Here is a 13,975-nt window from a genome sequence, read left to right as displayed (position 1 = left end):
TCGGTAGTTGCTATTACTAATACATCAATTTGGATTATAGAGAAGACTTACCTAAATTAGGCCAGCAACTATTAATTGATGCCTACAGCTCTTAGTAAAACTGTCCTTGCCTTTGAAGCCTTCATTTAGCTTAGGGGTGGAAAAGACGTGAAAAATGCAAAATGCTCCTGGACTCAAATCGATGAAATCTCTTTCGGTTGTCTTTCTCTTCTCCCCCGTCGCAGTATTGGTACTTCGCCTAGTTCACAGCGGAATCACTGAGTTTCTGATTCAGAGCCGGCAGAGCCGCCGTGCGGGCTGTCCGCCTCCAGGGGGAGCACCAGCCGCGGCGCAGTGAGGCCGCTCTGGCCAGCTGGGGTCCCCGCTCATCTCAGTGGCCAGCCCTTCCCCTCCGCCCGCCGCCGCAGCCTCTGCCGCCGTCGCCGCCGCCGCCGCGGAGAAGGTGCTGCCGCTATCGCCGCTGCTCGGCCGACTAGAAGGTACCTGGGCCTCGGCCCGCGAGCGGCCTCCGGACGGAAGCCACTGACACCTCTCCCGCCAGCCCCGAAGCACTGGAAAGCATCGGCCCGGGGCCTGGCCGCAGGGAACCAGACCTGTGGTGGTGCGACGGGTGGCTTCCTCGCGGGTCTGTGCCGCTCGCGAGAGCTGGGAGGGCCTGCGAGGGTTCTGGGGGTTTTGTGGGTTTTGTGGGTAAAGGCTGCGCGGTCGGCCGCGGCGGGTGGGGCTGGGGCGGGCGTGCTCGCGGGGCTTCGCAAGGTTGGAGGTCCGAGCCGAAGCCCGCGGCCGGCTTCTCGGCGTCGGGCCCGAAAAGGTGCTCTGTGTCTTGGCGTTGGCACGGATAGTACGTGGCCGTTTACTAGGCGCCCGCAGTCTAGGCGTAAACAGAAGCTGCTGAGAGGTGAGTGGACTGTCCCGATGGCACACGACCCCGGGTGCCCGGGTTAAAAGACAGCATTGCCTCTTATTCACATGCAATGCTGGAAGCAGATTGTCTTCCAGTACAGTGCTCTGCCTCGAGAAAAACACATTTATTCTTCAGAACGGTCCACAGTGTTCAGAATTGGCTACAGAACATAACGAGGTAAAAAAATATACCATTGAATAGTAACCCTTCTCACTCTTTAAAAAATGACGGTGGTACCAAGGAGCTCCTAGCTTAAAGAGCTGTATTATCAGTGATGTAGGAATTATAGGAATAGCTCTCTTCAGTGCTTACTATATGTCATTGTGCTGCGTGCTTTAAAACCTAGTACCTTTATTTAATCCTTGTAGCAACTGTAGGAGGTACCATTTCCATTTTACAGATAAGGAAACTGAGGAACAGAGTCTGAATTTACTTGTCCGAGGTCAGACAGCTAGTAAAGGGTGAGCTGGGATTTCAACCTCATCTCCCTTACTCCAGTGCTTCTGCTTGTTACCTATCCAAACATGTTCCCTAAGACTTTTATTTGTTTATTAATTTGACTTGTAGCTTGAACTGATTTCTCTCAGGTTTAATTTTCATGGCTAAATGCAAGAGTCCTGTACCAACTTATTTTTAGTTTAAAAGGAGTTTAATGAGAAAAATGTTTGCTCATTAAGGAGTATAGTGATAATAAAGTTAAGCAGGAACTAGGGCCCTCACCACTGTGATGCACTTTGATTTGAAGTAGAGTTGGGTTTATTTGGTTGTTAATGAGCTTCATTGCTTTTCTTCATTATTTGCATTTTGATACCATTTTTAGTGAGTTCACTTTGCCTTTGCAATATTATGTACAGTAGTGTTGAAGGGGAATGAAAGATTTTTCGACGACAGAAAGTTAATATTTTAGAGGATGTAGGAAAGACTGAAGTAAAAAGGAATTAAGAGGTTTGGGGCATGTTATTTAGAGCAGATTGTGTTACTATATGGCAGAGAAAGAATTTCCAGTTTCTGTCAATGTCAGAAGGGAAATGGTATTTCTTTTTGTGGAAAGAAGTTAGATACTGTAGTGTCCTAAATCACTTAGCCTTATCAGGATTTCAGAGTTTGCATATTCAGCATTCCTGTAGCAAATGTACCCTGAGTGCCTCCCAGGGCCAAGCACTGTTCTAAGCACTGGGGATGCAAGAGGAACAAAAGAAAACAGCATTCTTGCCCTCTGGGAGCTAACATTCCACTGGAGGAAGGTGGGGATGGAGACAGTAAATGAAGTACTTTATAAAAATTAAAATATATCCAGTCAGATGGTAACAGTTGCTTAGAAGAAAAACAAAGCAGTGAAGAGGGATAGGGAGCGCCAGAGAAGGAGCAAGGAACGGCTTCATGGAGAAGGCTCTTGAGCCAAACCTGAAGGAGTCGGGAACAGCCGCGCAGCTGTGTAGGGGTCAGGTTCACCAGGCAGAGGCACAAGCCCAGAAACCACCAGGCTTGTTGGAGGACAAGCGAGAAGGCCAGTGGGTTTGAGCAGAGGAAGGGAGGGCAAGGTGGGGTCTAAGAGCTAACCCGTCCTGGTAAAGACTATGGCCTTTTCTCTGAGTGCAGAGGGAAGTGGTTGGAAGGCTCTGAGCAGAGGAGTGAGGGGATCTGGCTTAATGGGTGTAAAGCAGCGTTCCCCAACCTTTTTGGCACCAGGGACCAGTTTTGTGGAAGACAGTTTTTCCATGGATGGGGGTGGTGGTGGGGGGGATGGTTTGGGGATGATTCAAGCGCATTACATTTATTGTGCACTATATTTCTATTATTATTATATTGTAATGTATAATGAAATAATTATACAACTCACTACCGCCGCTGATCTGACAGGAGGCGGAGCTCAGGCAGTAATGCAAGCAGTGGGGAGCGGCTGTAAATACAGATGCAGCTTCGCTTGCTCGCCCACTCCTCACCTCCTGCTGTGTGGCCTAGTTCCTAATAGGCCACGGACCGCTACCCGTCCGTGGCCCAGGAGTTGTGGGGACCCCTGGTGTAAAGGATCACTCTGGTGCCTGTGTTCAGAATGGACGGTAGGAGCAAGGATGGAAGCAGGGAGCCCACTTGGGAGGTTGGGTCAGTATTGGAACGAGAGACAATGGGGTTTAGACCAGGTGGTAGCAGTAGAGTAGTAAGAAGCAGTCATGTTCTAGGTATGGCTAGCAGGATTTGCTGATGGATTGGATGTGGAGTGTGAGAGTAAAAGAGTGAAGAATGACAGCAAGGCCTTTGGCCTGAGCTAGTGGAAGGATGGAGTTGCCCTTTACTGACATGGGGAAGACTTGAGGATTGAGAGGGATGGGGAGACGGGTAGAACAGGAATCAAGAGTTCAGTTTTAGACATGTCAGGTTTGAGATGCCTGACATGAGGTGGGGTTTTATGAGGCTGGAGTTCAGTGGAAAAATCCTGACTCGAAATAGAAATTTGGGAGTCGTTAGCAAATAGATAGTATTTAAAGCCAAGAGATTATTTGAGATCTGGTCTAAAGAAGTGAGGGCTGAGCTCTGGGACTTTCCATGTTCAGAGGTTGGAACCACAAAGGAGACTGAGAAGGAGAAGTCTTTGATTTGACGAGTCAGGTAAGATGAGGACTGTGAAATGAGCATTGGAGTTAGCAATGTGAATGTCATTGGTGACAGTGCAAGAGCATTTTAAGGAGGGGGGAGAAAATCTGATTGTTGTGGTTTAAGGAGAGAATAGGGGGAGAGGGATTGGAGTTTTGCAAGTATGGACAGCTGTTTAGAGGAGGTTAGCTGTAAATTTTTCATATATAAATTATTTGAAAGCACTGTAGTATCTCCACAGTTAATAATTTTATTTCCGGCTTCAGCTACTTAGCAGTCAGACTTGGATTATTTTATCAGTGACTGGTGGAAATAAAATAACTATACTACTACTGATGATGATGATAATGTATTATTAACCTCCAAAACCAATACACAGTGAAGCTTGTCCTTTTTACATAATTCATGTCAGAGCTCATAAAAGCACTTTGGTGGAAGGTATTCCTTTGTCACTTACCTTTGTTCTTACCTTAAGTTAAAATTAACTTAGAGGTGCTACGAACTGTGCATTTAAAACAAAATACATGCACAAAAAAATTGAGAACCAGGATTTATTTTGAAGTATGCTATCTTTTTATCTAAAGACATGAGTTTAGGTTCTTGTTTCTGCCCTCAGTAAATTAATGCCCAAATACAAAATAATCTACAAAGTATACAGTATATAGCAGATTTACACCATCTTTACTGTGAATATAAACTCTTTCCATGGTCTTGGTATGTGCCTTTTTCATAGCAAGTACAGCCCTCTATTGCATTGTAAAGAATTAAAGTGATTAAATAAAATATTTTGAGGTTTAGGGTTATATCTACTCATTTTTTTTGTAATCCATTAATTTTATCTGGAAGATGATGCATCCTTCAGTCTACAGATGGAAATCTTTTTTTAAGTTAAGAAACACTTTCTTAAGTTTGTTTTTTGTTCTTGTTTTTTCTCTGGCAATTTTTCATGGGTTGGCTCTGCTGTCTAGTTGTCATAATCATTTCACACGTCCTTTGTAACTTTTCTTTTGCAGAGCTTCTTAAGTTAGAAGCTGATTTGATTTTCTGTAATAGTTGTTCTGTTCCTTACTGTTTACAATTTGGATTTTAAATTTTCTTTTATGTTTTTATCAAATTCATAGTCTTTTTTTATCCCAATTTCCATTTGGTACTTTTTTTTATTCCATACCCTGAGTTCTTAATTTTTTTGTATATTCCTAATCCAGTGTTTTTCTTTCTTTTTTTTTTTCTAGTAAATGGTCTTTGGTGGTTTGTTTATCTCTGTGTAGAGCTAATGAACTTCTCTTATGGTGCAGAATTTTTCATTAACTCTATGTTGACTTTTGTTATTCATCCTTTAAAAATGGAAGAACTTTTGAGATTATCACTATACTATTGAATTTGTCCTACCAAATTTGTTCCGTACCATTCTACTAAAGACTTTTTCTAGATTGCTTACAAGGAAAATAGAGAATTGGATTTTGTGTAGGTGTTCTGTAAAGGATTGTATTGTGGTGTTTGAAAAAGATTTACCTATTTAAAATTATTTTCAGTATTATTACTTACGTTTACGGTTTATATCTTTGTAATAAAATCCTTTTGTTCCAAACCAGCATTCAGACATAAGAATGATCAACTTAAACTTTATATATAAATATATATAATAATGTATAAATAAAATCAGTGACAAAGGAATAGCTAATTTCCAAATTAAATAGATGCTTGTCCTTTTTCCTTTTTTTCCAGCTTCACTGAAATATTATTGACAAATACAAATTGTATATAGTGTTTATGCAGTGTGGTTTTTTAAAGGTGTACAATGTGATGATTTAATATTCTTATATACTGTGAAGTGATTACCCCAATCAAGTTAATTAATACATCCATCACCTCACTTGGTTACCTTTGAGTGTATGTTTGTGTATAATGAGAACACTTAAGATCTGTTCAGAAAATTTCAAGTATACAATACAGTACTATTAACTATAGTCACCATGCTGAACGTTAGCTCTTCAGGACTTATTCATCTTATAACTGAAAGTTTGTACCTTTTGACCAACATCTTTCCATTTCCCCTTCCCCCAGCCCCTGGCAACCACTGTTCTACTCTCTGGTTCTATAAGTTTGACTTTTTTAGATTCCACATGTAAGTGAGATCATTCAGTATTTGTCTTTCTGTGTCTGACTTAACTTCACTTAGCATGGTGTCCTCCAGGTTCATTTATGTTGTTGCAAATGACAGGATTTCCTTTTTCTTTTTTATGGCTGAATATATTCCATTGTGTATATATACCATATCTTCTTTATCCATTCATCTGTCAGTGGACACTTAGGTTGTTTCCATAATGGCTATTGTGAATAATGCTGCAGTGAACATGCAGGTATCTCTTTGAGATAAGATTTCATTTCCTTTGGATATATTCCCAGAAGTATAGAACCTGAAGAACTTAAAGAAGTATAGAACTTGAAGAAGAACTTGTCCTTTTTTTTTTTAGCGCTGTTCAGTTTTTCTAGACCTCTTTGTTCACTGCAGTGTTTACAAACCTTAAATAATTTAGCTTCTGACTTGCCAGTAATTATTAGAGAAACAAAACAATCCTAAGACTAAAATATGTTCAATAAACAATAGACATACACCCATTTGATAAAAAATAGATGATTTGTTTTGTCCCTAGCTCTTGGTCATGTGGCCATAAACACACATAAGCCAACGAAATACTGATACTTCTGTGTATTCAGTAAGCTATCCAGTAAGTACTACTTTTAACAAATTTCTGAATATAGTCAATTAAAAGATACGTGCACATTGTTATTTAGGGATGGTGCCAAGTCAGTCAGAAACAAAGGCAAGAACACAAATGGTTTATTTAGCTGTCTTTCCCACATGGGGTCTTTATGAGATTAGATACTCTGCTGTTTTCCTTTTTAAACTAAGTATATTAAAACTAGCCAAAAACCCTGTATTTTCTCTTATTATATTATAGTGTCTTTTTTTCCTTTAGCCTAATATAAATTTTTTTAAAATGTCCTGAGTGTGACATTGTCAGACAGTTTATCTAGGCGTTCTAACTTTGGTGGCATTTTTAGTCCCAGTATCAGTTTTTTCCAAGAGCCAAATGGCACGGCTTCTTTCATTTAAATCTCTTTCTGCCACTTCCCCATTTGAGGCTATGTTTTGCCTGTTGGTTGTTTTTCTCAAAAACAAAACAAACACTGGGCCTTCCCTGGTGGCACAGTGGTTAAGAATCCGCCTACCAATGCAGGGCACCTGGGTTTGATCCCTGTTCCGGGAAGATCCCACATGACGCGGAGCAAATAAGCCCGTGTGCCACAACTACTGAGCCTGCACTCTAGGGTCCGCATGCTGCAACTACTGAGCCCGCGTGCTGCAACTACCGAAGCCTGCACGCCTAGAGCCCGTGCTCCACAACAAGAGAAGCCACCGCAATGAGAAGCCCACACACCACAAGGAAGAGTAGCCCCCGCTAGCCGCAACTAGAGAAAGCCCATGCAGCAACGAAGACCCATGGCAGCCAAAACAAACACTGGTATTGTCTGTAAGTGTTTTCCCCACAGTGAGCTTATTTTTATCTCACTTATTTATTCAGAGTATCCATTCAACTTGTTCTTCACGTTTTCTCCTCGGTGAGCTCCTAGAGTTTACCCAGCTTTCAGTCTACTTCCAACCTCCTGTGCTATTGTTCCATTTAAACATGAGATTTCTTTGACCTTAATTCAACTCCTTCTTGAAGAGTGTTAGATATCATTACACCCCACCCTTCCTTTGACCTTTGTCTTTTGCTGAAACATGTAACACAAACAATATTTCTTTTCCTGCTTAGAAAGCAGTGGCAGAAGCATATGACAGTAGGAATCAAGTGGTAATGATTAGGTTCTTGGTCATTTAAATATTTGGTTCTAAGTAACAGAAAACCTAATTTAAACTGTCAGTAAAAAAGGGACTTTACTGATGCCTGTATTTGAGAAGTCCAGAGCTAGTATGAGCTTCATGTGAGGTTTAATCAAGGCTTTGCTGATTTTCTGTCTGCCATACCCTGTATACTTCCCTTCTCTTTCTCTGTCTCTCTACCTCTCTAGCTTTGTTTCTCTCTCTCTCTCTGTCTCTCTCTCTGTGTCCCTTCTGAAATATATATCAAAATGACTAAAGCAATTTTGGATGTCATGTTTGCACCATATTATCAGAAAAAAAGAATATATCACTTTTAGCATTCCAAGTAAAGGGTCTTATTGGACTGAAATATGTCTACTTCTAAATAAACCACCACAGCTAGAAGAATGTAATATGTTACATGGCTTAAAATCCAAGCTGATTCCTTCAAAACATACATACGGACAACCAAGAGTAATAGTGTTGGGTACTAATGGACAGAAAATGGTAGAAATGATAGGCAACCCGTTATATCCACTACAGTGGCACTGGGCCTCTGAGGGAATGAAAAACAGTTTTGGCCAATTATACAAGACCTGGTTCTGAACTTCCTTGTCAGGTGGCCAGCTGGAGGCAACTGTATGGAGGAGTAGGAATGGAGAGCAAAAATGAACAAACCCTTCTCCCAAAATAAGCTTGCAGCAAAAATTCCAAAACGAATGAAAAAAGATCCAGTGCAAAGAAAAATCCATCTAACGGTGTTAGCGTTGGAACACAAATTCAATCCTGATGTAAATGATTTTAGGAAACCATCCAACAAAGTTTTTTCTTCTTTTTTGTTTTTTAATTGAAGTATAGTTGCTTTAAAATGTATTAGTTTCAGGTGTACGGCATAGTGATTCAGTATTTTTGCCTATTATACTCCAGTATAGGTTATTACAAGATAATGGCTATAATTCCCTCTGCTATATAGTATATCCTTGTTGCTCCAACAAAGACTTTCAATTGTCCTTATGCTCATGTAGAAAAAGGACTTGCATTTATTAAAAATGAACAGTAAATTATGAAATGAAAAGTAACAAGCAGATGGATATGAAGACAAAATTAGAACTCTTAGAAAAGCACAGTAGTTGAGGGTTTTTTTCATGTGTGATAAACTTTTAGACTCAATCCAGCCAGAGAGGATAAGTGAATTAGAAGGTAGTGCTGAGAACTGTACCTAGAATGTAGCACAGAAAAGTTTTGGGTTTTTTTTAAGAAAAGCATAAATTGAGTTTCCAACATATATCTAGTAGGAAGATATGACTGAAAAGCAAGATTTGAAGAGATAATAAGTGAGAATTCTCCAGAATTGAAGATAGACATGGTCCTTAGATTATAAATACACTCAGAATTCCAAGCAGAATAAGTAAATCCACCTAAATAGATCCCAGTGAAACTGTAGAACATTAAGGATAAAGTGAAAAATCTTAAACCAAATAAAAAGAAAAAAGTCTTTTCTTATACAACAATTAAACTAAAGCGGACGTCTCCTAGCCATAATGGATGCCAGGAAGCAGTGGAGTGATAGCCTCAAAGTGCGGAGGGAAAGTAACCATCAGCTACAACCTTGTAATCACATGAACTATCATTCAAAAATAAACTCAGAGTTGCTTTAAAATTTCCAGAGACTGAAAGAGTTTACTACTCACAGATCCTCATTAAAGGACTGAAGGATGAACTTCAGCCAGAAGAGTGAATCTACAGGCATGGGATTTTTTTAAAAAGAGTGGTCTGATTGATAAAATGTTGATAATTTAGTTAACCATTCTTTTAAAAATTTGTGTGTTTTTTTTTTTAAGGTAAAATTAAACTCTAGACAACAATCATGAAATGGAATGTTCTGTAGTGGTTATAGTGGACTCAATAAAATTTCTGGATAATTTTAGACTTTAAGAAAAATTATTAGCATGTATGTCAGAATAACATTTGTTAGTAATCCTGACATTCAGGTGGAATAGGGAATGGCAAGTAATTGTTACTTTGAAGAACAAATTTGGGAGACTTGCCATACAAGATACCAAAAACTATTATAAAGCCAGAGTAATTAATACAGTGTGGTATTGACACATATATGTCCCATAGACTGTGGGAACAGAATAGAGATACACATAAACAGAAATCTGTTATATGTTAGAGCCATTGTCTAGTACATAACTACGACCACATAAGGCTATTAAAAATTTAAATGTATGGTACCTAGCATTAATAACTGCAACACTGGTTCTCAGCAGTCTGGTGTTCTCGTATTTAGTGCTATTTTAAAGTATTTTTGAAGATATATCTTTGTGGGGTTTGGGGATATTTTTTAAAACCTTATGTATATATGCCTTGGGACATAGCCAGGGAATTATATGTTCTAATTTCAAACTGAACGGTGCTACATGTGTTTTAAAAAAACTTCTCTTCTGTATTTCCATTATCTCAAGAGGAGAAAGAAAATTGTCAAATCAAATCTTCTGTTGTAAAAATAATCCTAACTAATTCAGAAACTTTCCAAATAAGCAGAATTTAAAATTGAGAGTACTGAAATTGATTGAGATATCCCTGATGAAATTAAGAGATGACAGATTGGAAATGTTTTCTTTGACACAGCTAAAAGCTCATTAGCAATAATAAGATTGCAGTTTCTGCAAAAATAAAGAAGTAATTAAAAGAAGAGAGGAACCTCAAAGAAGAGATCAAACGATTTGAAGATGGAGTCAGAAGATGTGGAATTATATTACCATTATGTTGCTTCCAGCTAATACAGAGAGATTTTTCAGCAGCTGGAAAAATTTGCACAAAAATATGCTCACAACTCATTTGCAGTGCTAGTAATGCATTTGTAAAATTGTGCTGTCAAAAAATATCAAATTCATTTTTCGTTTTCAATTTTTTGGGATTCTTGCCATTTTTATCACTTCATGTGCTTTATTTTTAGATAGTATTTCACTTTATTTTTCTGCTGATTTGTATTAGGATGATAGTGTATGCCCATTTATATTTTTATCCGTTTATATTTTTATTTGATGCTCTGAAATGTTATTAATGTTTTTGAGGTGTATTGAACATTTAATTTTACTTGTTAAAACATGAATTCTGAATTTTAAAAAATAAAATAACCAGTATTAATGCTAATGTTTCCGTATTATATAAAATAAGTATTGAAATATCCATACTTTCATTTTGCTCTAATATTTCATTTCTAGCTAACATGTGCCTGCTATGGAAGGAAGTAACAAATATTGGTTTATTATTTCTAAGTAATTCCTACTTCTTAGACATCAAAAGACTTTCAAGGAGTAGTCATATGAACATGGTTTCCCTTTTTTTTTTTTTTTGAAAGTTTTTCAGCTTTATTTGAAATCAGTAGTAGACAAAATAAAACAATATTTTATTATTTTCACCTAGATTAACAAAGGTCAGTTTCACCATGTTGATGAAGAGTCACTATCTCTTTTTTTTTTTTTTTGGTGTTTCATGTAACTTTTTAAGAAATTTTATTTTATTGAAGTATAGTTGATTACAATGTTGTGTTAGTTTCTGGTGTACAGCAGAGTGATTCAGTTATACACATATATATATATTCTTTTTCATATTCTTTTCCATTATGATTTATCATAGTATACTGAATATAGTTCCCTGTGCTATACAGTAGGACCTTGTTGTTTATCTTTTTAGTGTAGTTATAGTCTGTGGCCACCTTCAATGGGTGTCTTCATTCCTGTTGTCACCATTTAGGCATTATGTATGCTGATTTCCAGACTCCACTGAATGTATGTTTGAATGCATACTTTACATTTGTACCATACATTCATTTAACCAAAAAAGTATGAAATGAGCACTTAGTTTGCAGTAGGTACTGCTAGACACTGTGGATCATGTTATCAAGACAGGCAAGCTCCTGCCCTCAAAGAACTTATTTTCAAATGGAGATATACAGGATATGATTGACCAAATAAGCAAATAATAAAATTATAGATTGTGGTAAGAACAGGAATGAAGTAAACAGGGTGATGTGAGAAGTAAGTTGTGGGGATAAGTACATTTGAGCTGAGACCTGAGTGCTGAGAATGAGCCAGTTAAGTGAAGATCTATCCAGAGGAAGTACATTCCAGTAGAGGGGAGAGTAAGTGCAAAGGTCCTAAGGTAAAAAAGAGCTTCAGGGAGCATGAAGGAGGCAGGCGGGGCTAGAGTATAGAGAGCAAGAAGGGGGGATGGTGAAAGCTAAAATTGGGGAGGTAGGCAGGAGCGAAATCATTCAGGGCTTTTGTAGGCCATGGTAAGGGTTTTAAATGTTATCTTAAATGTGTTGGGTTGCCATCGACTTATTTAAAGCAGAGGAATGACATGAAATGATTTGTGTTTTTGAAAGATTTTGTTTACATGTGGAAATGAATTGTAGAGGGGTGAAGAATGGTTAGGAGTGGAGAATGGTTAGGAGTTTATCGGAGTAGGCTAGATAAAAGGTCATACTTGGACCATGGGAACCACTAAAAAGTTTTTTTTAGCTTGGAAGTGGTGTTCACAAAGAATGAAATGAGAAAATGAACATGGCAACCTAATGTAGATTGACTGGGATGGGGGTGATAGGGGAGAGAATGAGACTGAGAGACCAATTGGGAAAGCATTGGAAAACTTCGCATATAAGGTTGTCAGAACCCAAAGTAAGAGTGGAAATAGTATAAATGGAAAGGAAAAAGAATTTGAGAGACAACGAAAGAAGAGTTGACAGGACTTTGTGTCTGATTCAGTGTCAGGAGAAAAGAAGGCATCAAGGATGGTGATTAGAAGCGTGGTTTACTAGAGTCCCATCTGGATATCTTGCCTTCACCTCAGCATCATATGTACGTGCACACACGCACACATATACACCCCAACAAAAACTCTACCACTGACAGAAATTTGGAAGTGTTTTTGTTGGGGGGAGGGTGTGTGTGTGGAGTGTTGGGTGTTAGATGTGATGCGGAAGTGAAGGCAAATATCCAGATGGGTCTCTGTATAGAACTGCCCTGTGTACTCACGTTCCAATGTACAGTACTGTTACTATCTCTTTCGATTCCTCTGCTCACTCTGCCCTTTCAGAGCACCAGACTCTTTTAAGAGTTGCTCCTGTCATTGCCCCTGAGCTCCTGCAGGGCAGAAATCTTTTTACCTGTTGTTACCAAGATGTGGAAATACTTTTACCCTTAAGTCAGGCTGAACTTCTTTAAGGGGAACTTTCACTAGGAAACTAAGCAAAAAATCTAGCATCGTATATTTATATATTGCATTATAGTTTTCAAAGTCCTTTTGTAGAAAAACACTGTGAAGGAGATAGGGCAGATATTATTATCCCAATTTTACAAATGGGGAAACCAAGGCTCTTAGAGACTGACTGGTTAAGATCGTACCCTAGAAAGTGGCAGAGTTAGGACCTAAGATGCAAATCTTTTGATTAATATGTAGTCCTCAGTGCCTATCATAAAGAATAGTTCTTGATAAATTCACAGAGCAAAAATCTCTTGATTCAAGTCTTTAGGTCTGCCTTTACTGTTTATAGCTTATGATCACCTAACTGGTTATTTTTCTAGCTTCAGCCTTACCTAGATTGAGAGGGAAGTGGCACCTTTGGGTTAGCAGAACCCTGACACTGAAATTTGATAGAATTCTTCATTTTTTCTGGAAGTTATTTTTTAGTCTTTTATCCAGTTGTCAGTCCCCTTAGGCCTTCCCCTCTGACCTTACACTTATACACATTGTCCTTGCTTCTATATGTCATGGTCCTCTGGATGGGGAAGGCACCTTCTTCCCTGGTGGAAATGGGAGTGAACCTTAGAAGTGAGTGAGCCTTAGAAGGAACCAGAAGCTGGCTGAAGAGATGGACAGTTGTACAGACAGATTTCTTCCTGTTCGAGGTAGCCAAAAGGGGGCTAAAGAAGAGGATGAGAGATGTAAATGGGAGACATTTTATAAGGTGTGATAGAGTAGAAAGGGTAAAAGATAATCCAGAGATAGTTGTCGTAAGAGAGAGTTCGGGGTTAGGATCTGGGTGGTGGAACCAAGTTCCAGAGGACAGAGTCCAAGGAAGGGAGACTGAAGTGAAGTGGAGATAAAGGTATTTGACACTGAGAAATTTGAGGAACTCTTGGGTTAATCTTTTTTTTTTTTTTAAACATCTTTATTGAAGTATAATTGCTTTACCATGGTGTGTTAGCTTCTGCTTTATAACAAAGTGAATCAGTTATACTTTTAAGTGATAAGTTACACACAGGAAACCATCCAATAAAATATAATTAAAAACTAAAATTTGGGCCAGAGAAGATAGAAGGAAAGTGGTATGAAAAGGCAGTATATATTGTAAAAAATTTTAGGTTTATTTGTATTTGTATTACTGGGGGTGATGTGCTAGAATATCAGTAAATTTAATAGTTACTTTGAACTCAAAAGTTTGCCTTTAGTTTGTTTTTGTATCTATTCTTATGCTTTTCTGCAGTTTAAAATGCTAATCATTTCATTTCCTAGATCATTTTACCAAATCCAAAGCTTGTGAATTCTGAGAATGTAATTTGTTTCATTTATCTAAATATAAGAAATTTATCCTCCCATCT

General features: G+C 38.5%; 1 protein-coding gene across 4 annotated transcripts in view; it reads left to right on the top strand.

Annotated features, from left to right (window-relative positions):
- Positions 1 to 377: 377 nt before the first annotated feature.
- ANKRD46 (ankyrin repeat domain 46) overlaps positions 378 to 13,975 on the top strand; it is a 34,477-nt gene continuing 20,879 nt past the window's right edge. The window contains exons 1-2 of one of the 4 annotated variants that reach the window (XM_061171560.1): positions 382 to 625; positions 6,739 to 7,032. The gene's annotated coding sequence lies outside the window, so the exon portion shown is untranslated. Of the gene's footprint in view, positions 626 to 6,738; positions 7,033 to 13,975 lie in introns of all 4 variants that reach the window. The other 3 variants (XM_061171558.1, XM_061171561.1, XM_061171559.1) reach the window with 3 other exon arrangements.

Source organism: Eubalaena glacialis, chromosome 17 (genome assembly GCF_028564815.1).
Source record: "Eubalaena glacialis isolate mEubGla1 chromosome 17, mEubGla1.1.hap2.+ XY, whole genome shotgun sequence".
Lineage (NCBI taxonomy): Eukaryota > Metazoa > Chordata > Mammalia > Artiodactyla > Balaenidae > Eubalaena > Eubalaena glacialis.
Note: the sequence above shows the minus strand (reverse complement) of the source record. Positions and strands in the feature narration are given on the sequence as shown.